We start from the raw sequence: 7,889 nt of genomic DNA on the forward strand, positions 1-7,889 counted from the left end.
GCCGCAACTTCCACCTCACCATATGAACTACTTTATGGTAGGAAAATGCGCACCAAATTGGATATTCTTCCTCTGCCGTCTGCCATGTCTCCGCTGGATGTTTCTGCTCGTCGTGCAGTTCAGAGACATCAGAATAACATGCAGCATTACACTGATGCTAAACGTGGCGCACGCATGCCTTCTTTTCGACCAGGAGAGAGAGTGAGGATAAGGAAGCCTCATCACGTCCCTAAAGCTCATCCCAGATTTACTTCCCCTACAACCGTGAGGAAGAGGATAGGTCCAAATTCTTTCTGGCTGAGTGATGGAAAAATTTGGAATGCCTCTCATCTTTTCAATTTACATTTCAATTCATTACATTTAATTACTACGTTTTCCTGTTTGCATTCACTTTGTATAGAGAGTGTATTCTTTTACAGAGAGAGATGTTATGTTCACTGACTTATTACAACCTCAGAACATTAGGTGGCAGTGTTAAAAGGCAGAGACCGTAGGATGAGAGAAGAGAGAGAAGAAGTGTGAATAAGAGTGAGACGTATACGAACATGCTTGCTCCTGTGCTACCTTGATTATTTCGATGTAATGCTTGTTAAGTAAACAGCATTTTGTTCTAACGCATTCGTATATGCTCCGGCCTGCTTATTCGAGCGCCTTACTACATTTCTGGCAACACTACAAAGTGCTTGAGAGAGATGGTTTTAAACAACTTTTGGATACTTTAGAACCAAGGTGCACACTGCCTGGCCGAAAATATTTCAGTCAAACAGCTCTGCCTAAATTGTATGATTCGTGTCGTCAAACTCTGACGCATAAACTGCAAAAGGTTTCAGTTTGCCACAACAACAGATTTATGGTCAAGCCGAACATCCGAGCCATACCTCTCCCTGACGGTGCATTTCATTGACGAACACCGGCAACTGCAAAGCTTCTGTTCGCAAATATCCTACTTCCCAGAAGATCACACTGGCGATATCATTGCACAAGGACTGAAAGATGCGCTGGCATCATGGTCACTGCGAGAAGACAGCATGGTTTACACGACAACAGACATCGGGGCAAACATTATCACTGCCCTACGTAGGTACGGATTAGTAACCGGAAGACAGGAGTGTAACGAGTTCGCGTCACGAGATCTCGCGATATTACAGCATGACGAGATTTCTCGTCGGAGTGAAAAGTGGTCTAGTAAAGGTGCTGCAAATCAGCTGCTGTAAGCATGTCGGCGTCTGACAAAATTACCGCAGCAGACGGTCCAGACGCTTTGAAATCTTTTGCGCGGCAGCAGTTCGGCTACCCGACGAAATATGTAAACGCGAAAAGGCGACAGACAAAACACGAACCATCTGTAAGCATTGTAGGAAAATAATGCTGTACACAGCGGCTAACGCTACTACCGTGCAAAGCCATTTCCAGCACCATCATAGCTCATTACTTAAATCCACTGCACCGGTGAAGAAAACATAAAAAATGTATGTTTGTTATTTATGTTGTTTTATTTATATTTTATTTTATGTTCAGTTGAGTAGTCATACGAGAGAAGCCTGTCATTTGAGTTTGTGGTGAAATATTTATGGTGATAGATATTTGTTCTGTTCTTTACTGCATATAATGATGGTGATTGTTTAAAACATTTCACCATACATCTGCAGTATTTTGCATTTTTTGTCTTTCAAATTAATCAAATGAAAGGCTGGTTTCTAGTAATAATTTCCTCTTTGAAGTTTTCCTTAAAATATTGTTGAAATATAGTCTCGTCTCCTTCTCGTGAATCCAATATCGTGTCTCGCCTCGTCTCGTGAGCTGACTATATCGTTACACCCCTACTGAAAGAGGCTACCTTGTTTTGGGCATAGGCTTCATATTGCTATTGGTGAGTAATTTAGGGTTCCTCTATAAAATGCAGTGTATTTATCTTATTTATTATGACGTTTAAAAATACAAAAAGACCTGATAAGTAAAGCTGTAGATGACTAAAATATAATTATTTAATATATAAAATACATTACATTACACTATATATACTGTATATATATTATATATATAGAAACTCAAACTTGCAGTGCATAAACTTATCACCGAGTCATAAACAAGATGGGGGTCAAGACAGCACATGAGAGAGAGATTTATTGAACAAGAAAAAGCCATTCGTCGTCTTTTGACTGCAGACAAAACGCACAGGCATCTTGTCCCAACATGGCAAGATGTTGAGGTGCTGGAAGCAGGAAGTAAAGCACTAGGCCCTCTTCTGGAGTTCACAGATGCTCTTTCAGGTGAGCAACTTGTTACAGTTTCTTACTTAAAACCTGTGCTGGCCTTGTTCAACTCTGATGTTCTGGTGCTGAAATCTGATGTCCTGGTGCTGAAGTCTGATGACACAGACCTGACCAAAAAGATCAAACAAACTATTCTAGAGTATTTGAACTCCAAATACACAGAGGACTGTGTGGACAAGCTATTGGGTTTGATTAAAAATCGCTTTAATAACGACGACAGGATTGAAGCCATTACGCCGGCAGCTGCGAGAGAACTTATGGCTGTGGGGACAGAGGAAGACAGCCCTACCCCAGGACCCTCACCTGCTTCAGCCACCCGATGGCTGCAGAAACTGGATCAGGTGATGATGCAAGGGAGGGAGCAAAAAGAAAAAATGTCTTTTGGCAGCTATTTCAAAAAGCACAGGAATTCAGGGAAGACGGGTATCTGCCCACTGCCACTGAAAAAGAGATCAAGAGCTACTTCATGATATCCGAGGTGGACAGTGGTCTCAATGCACATGTGTGTGTACATCCTGTAGGCCACTGTTCAATTATGTACTATAATGCAAACTGTAATAAGGTGACTGGTGAATTTAATGTTTTTGTTTTACCTCAAAGGCGGCATGGTGGTGCAGTGGTTAGCGCTGTTGCCTCACACCTCTGGGACCCGGGTTAAAGTCTCCGCCTGGGTCACATGTGTGTGGAGTTTGCATGTTCTCCCCATGTCGTCGTGGGGTTTCCTCCGGGTACTCCAGTTTCCCCCCACAGCCCAAAGACATGCTGAGGCTAATTGGAGTTACTAAATTGCCTGTAAGAGTGCATGTGTAAGTGAATGTTGTGTGAGTGTGCCCTGTGATGGGCTGGCCCCCCATCCTGGGTTGTTCCCTGCCTCATGCACATTGCTTCTGGGATAGGCTCTGGACCCCCCGCGACCCAGTAGGATAAGCGGTTTGGAAAATGGATGGATGTCTCCCCTTACTCTCCTTTGCTCAAGCTGAAAAGATTCAGCTCAGCTACCCTCTGCTTATAAGACCAGGAATCATTCTTATAACCCTGCATTGAACCCTTTCTAAGGCATCAATGTCCTTTTTAAGGTGGCCAAACCTGCATGCAATATTCTAGGTGAGATCTTACCAAGGCACTGTATAATCTTAGCATCACCTCCCTTGACTTAAAATCCACACAACTAGAGAGATAACCATGCATCCTATTGGCCTTTTTAATTGCTGGAAGCATCAACATATTTTACCAACTATTAATGGTGAAAGGCGGCACGATGGCACACAGCTGAACGGTTGGGGGGTTTGAATTCTGCTTCTGCTCTGCCTGTGTGAGTGTACTGTTAGTTTTAGTTAGGCAGATCAGGCAGTGTCGTAAACAGGTATTCAATTCTGCGCACACTTGGTAAAATGTACTATGTATACTTGACTGTACTTGTGTGCTCATGTACCTGTTTTACCTCATCTTCCATTGCTGAAGACCAGTTTGAAGACTAAAAACACAAGTACATGAGGACGGTAAATGTTGATCTTGCTCCACCCCAAACGTCAAGGATACATTGGATGCATCCTTGCCAAAGGAGAACAATCCCATTATTCATTGCGCCCCAATTTCGTTCTTGGAAGGCAAGTTAGCAGACCAGTCATGCCTAGATCACAAGTACAGTCTTTGCATTCCTGATACTGACTTTTGAACTTGTGCAGACCAGATCCTGCTTCTGGGTATGGAGTGGAGGTATGACTAATAGAAAGCGCAAGTCTGATGTCATTTTGTAGGTAGTTTGCTAACATTTTAGATCATATGTTTCCCTAGGCAAAAAGCCTAAGAGGAAAGTGAATGGGATTTCAGAAATTGGGCAAAAATAATATCAAAAGACCATAACATTTTCTTATATAACTCATTTGTTCGTGGTTGTATTTTGACAGTTTTTAATGTTTCTTGGAGAAATTAGCATGTTGCTACTGCTTTGCTAAATGAAGTGAATAATAGTACAACGCAGCAATTTCCTGACATCATTGAAAATGCAGATAGACTTTATTTTCTATTGTACATTGAAAAAGTATTATAAACATGAGTATATACATGTTTAGAAAAAGGTATAATACATCCATCCATTATCCTACTTGGTCGCGGGGGTCCAGAGCCTATCCCGGGAGCAATGGGCACAAGGCAGGGAACAACCCAGGATGGGGGGCCAGCCCATTACAGGGCACACTCACACACCATTCACGCACACATTCACACCTACGGGCAATTTAGCAACTCCAATTAGCCTCAGCATGTTTTTGGACTGTGGGGGGAAACTGGAGTACCCAGAGGAAACCCCACGACGACATGGGGAGAACATGCACAGACTCTGCACACATGTAACCCAGGTGGAGACTTGAATCTGGGTCCCAGAGGTGTGAGGCAACAGTGCTAACCACTGCACCACCATGCCACCCCATAACACATTATAGCCATGTGTATTATGCATTATGAATGCCGTATGAAGCTGTCATCTGTCTTTTTGTTTTCCAATGTGGTTTTGAAATGGAAAATGAAAAGAATGAATAATACACAGATTATGCACCGATTCAAAATACTCTGACCCTACAACAACTCAGAAGGGGCACAGCTCACTAACGGGAATCATCACAACCCACAAGAATAAGAGTCTTTATTGTCATATGGCAACAAAATTGACATAGAACTAATACAGTGTATGTGTAAATCTGTTACATTAGTGCAAAAGTTAATATTACATGTAAAATTATTTTCAGCAAATACAATCGAGAGCATTTTTAGCTTGTTAATGGGTGTATCCAAACCCATTTTGCTATTTCGACAGCAGAAACGTTTTGACTTTTTACCAGTGCAAGGCAAAAACGGGTTTTCCTAAATCTTAATTTTTCAGAGGTATGTTTAGGCGTAAAATGTAATGAACCAATGAGAATGAACCACCTCAGCTTTAGAAGGCAGCAGTGCATGAGCTACGGCGGATTGCTATTACAATGGTGTGTTTGCCTGCCAAGCCTGATCGGTTTTCATCTGTGAAAACAGACCTGCTCCTGCTGGAGCACATCATTTATGGGAGGACCACTGTTCCAGCTCAGCCTTCCAAGGTGAAACAGGCATGGGATGTAGCAGTGAGTATGTCCTCGTTTTCTGACATCAGCAGACCATCCGCTCAGTGCTGAAAGCGGTATGATGATGTCAGAAGACAGGGAAACCAGAAGCTCCCTGCTGAACCTGGTGTGTTTAAATATCCATGTGTTTGGCACGACTGAATGGTTTGGAGTCTGCAATCTCAGCAGCTGGATCCAGAGTCTCAGATCTCCAGAGTGCAGGGCAAACGTAATGGTCTGCTTATGTGTAAGGCTGCATTACATGTTCACCGACCCAGGACATCAGAACCATATTTTACTCTACAGGCAATAGCTGGGCTGTAAGTATTGACTAATACGTATTATTACAGCCCACTGTAAGAGGCCCGGTATTATCAAAAATCACTTGTCAACATTACAATTGACAGTAGTAAGATTTTTTCCTGCTTTAGCAGAATATGGGTTTACAAACATGCATAAGTGACAATTTGTGGGCTTATAAAAGTGCCTTTTTTTCGTGAAATTCTACTAAATCCTAAATTGTTCACTGACACGAAAACCTCATGAAGTGTTTTCATTGCTGATAAAACACCATTATCCTAATGTGCTCAAAAGGTTCTGCTTATTACAATCTGGGAAATCTCACTGATCACCAGCAAGATGTAATATCATGCACTATTGCTTTTTGTGCAGTGGGAGCTTTAACACAAGTACTCACCCTCTGGACAATTAAAAACATATTTAGCAAAAAACTGTCGTAAATGATTATACTAATATTTTATACTTTTATTGGGTTAATGTTTTAAAAAACACCAGGGGGTCATTTATCACACTGCAATTAGATTCAGGTCAAGAGATTAAAACACAGAAAGCACCTGGAAAATATTTATAGCACAGTGACAAGCAGCACCACTCATATAATCAGCCATAACCATCCAATGCATATTGATCATGAATAATCATGTACTTACATGTTGTCCCTGTGAAGAATGGAGGCACTTTTACAGTCTGCTGACTGCAGCCATTTGACAAGCAGGACATGAAGTCATACCAAAACAAAAAAAGGTGACATCTTACAGTCGTGTTCTACTTGCTCTCAAACATTTTTAGTTTTGATTCAGTTTGATAAAAAGCCAACATGTAAAGCTGTTCATCTTTATGGACAAGAAACAAGAATCCACTTTTGTCAATAGACCGACAGGTAACACTTAAAGCTTATAATTATAAAATTGATGCAAAATTATGGCGGAGGATAAGCGGTTTGGAAAATGGATGGATGGTTTAGGGCTCCTCATTTCCTGAAAAGTCTGCCTACATTCCCATACACACTCAAGTCATTTTAAAGTTCATTCAAGGTCTTCATTCACATAAACAGGGTTGTGGATGTGCCAATGCCACCCTGGTCCATAGAAAAACAATATGTGAAATATTTTCCCACCAGTCTGAAAACCGATGAAATTGTTGCTTCATGTCTGTCTGTCCTGGACCGAATTAGAGATCTTTCCTCTAAAATAAATAAATAAATAAATAAATATATAAAATTAAGGATCCTACAGACAGGAATCACTACAAAACAAGGTGTTGACATGCTGTCACTGGCCAACAGAATGCAAGATTATAGTTGGATAGTTTGGATGCTTCACTGCAATTCTGCTTATTTTGACTTTGAGCTGGTGCTAACATGGATATAAATGGTAAATGGACTGCATTCATATAGCGCTTTTCTACTCCTACAAGTACTCAAAGCGATATACATTGTATGCCTCACATTCACCCATTCATACATGCATTCATACACCGGTGGTGTTGGCTGCCATTCAAGGCGCCTACCTGCTCACTGGGAGCAATTTGGGGTTCAGTGTCTTGCTCAAGGACACTTTGATGGGGTCAGGAGGAACCAATATACTGGCATTAGTGCCTTGGTCACATTATTGTTCTGTATGTAAAGCTAGATGTTGTTTTCTGTCACATCTAAAGCCACAAGAGAATAAAAACAACACAAAGTGTGATGCTGTCTCAATACTTATAACTGTATCTGGCAGTAATCTGTGACAGTATAAAATGGAACAAACCCATATGGTGACTTATTATCTGTTCGTCACTAACCAGTGATGGTCCAGCAAGAGAATTCCTGTTAGGACAGAAATCATTTACACAAAGTATATATTGTTATACACAGACATACATACATACCCAGAATGATATAACAGTCAGCTTACACTGTGTGCAGCACTTTTAGTGCAGGACTGCTTTCCTGCTCAGGTTCAAATGGCTGTAGTGAAATAAAGGTAAAATCTGTTAAAATGTATATATGTAATACAAATGCTATTAGCTCGTATGTGTAGCCCAATGAATGGGATGGCTGATGTAATTTATTATTCTATCTCCAGATAAATGCTGTTGGCTACTCTAAAACTTCATTTTTCATTCATTAAAGTGGTAAGTTTTTGATTCTCTGTGGACATTTTTTGGTTGATACACTTTACACATAACAAAAGTGTTTTAAATTGCACTCACCAGTGTATCAGTTAGATCAAACTCTGTGCGT

General features: G+C 41.0%; 1 long non-coding RNA gene across 1 annotated transcript; it reads right to left on the minus strand.

The window, feature by feature from the left end:
* Nucleotides 1–2,307: 2,307 nt before the first annotated feature.
* On the minus strand, nucleotides 2,308–6,425 carry LOC125729058 (uncharacterized). Its single transcript, XR_007389569.1, has 3 exons — nucleotides 6,313–6,425; nucleotides 2,577–2,713; nucleotides 2,308–2,380 (listed from the first exon to the last, which is right to left on the minus strand). It is a non-coding gene; the product is annotated as an uncharacterized LOC125729058 (long non-coding RNA).
* Between the last annotated feature and the right edge of the window lie 1,464 nt (nucleotides 6,426–7,889).

This window comes from Brienomyrus brachyistius, unplaced genomic scaffold, assembly GCF_023856365.1.
Source record: "Brienomyrus brachyistius isolate T26 unplaced genomic scaffold, BBRACH_0.4 scaffold450, whole genome shotgun sequence".
Classification (NCBI taxonomy): Eukaryota; Metazoa; Chordata; class Actinopteri; order Osteoglossiformes; family Mormyridae; genus Brienomyrus; species Brienomyrus brachyistius.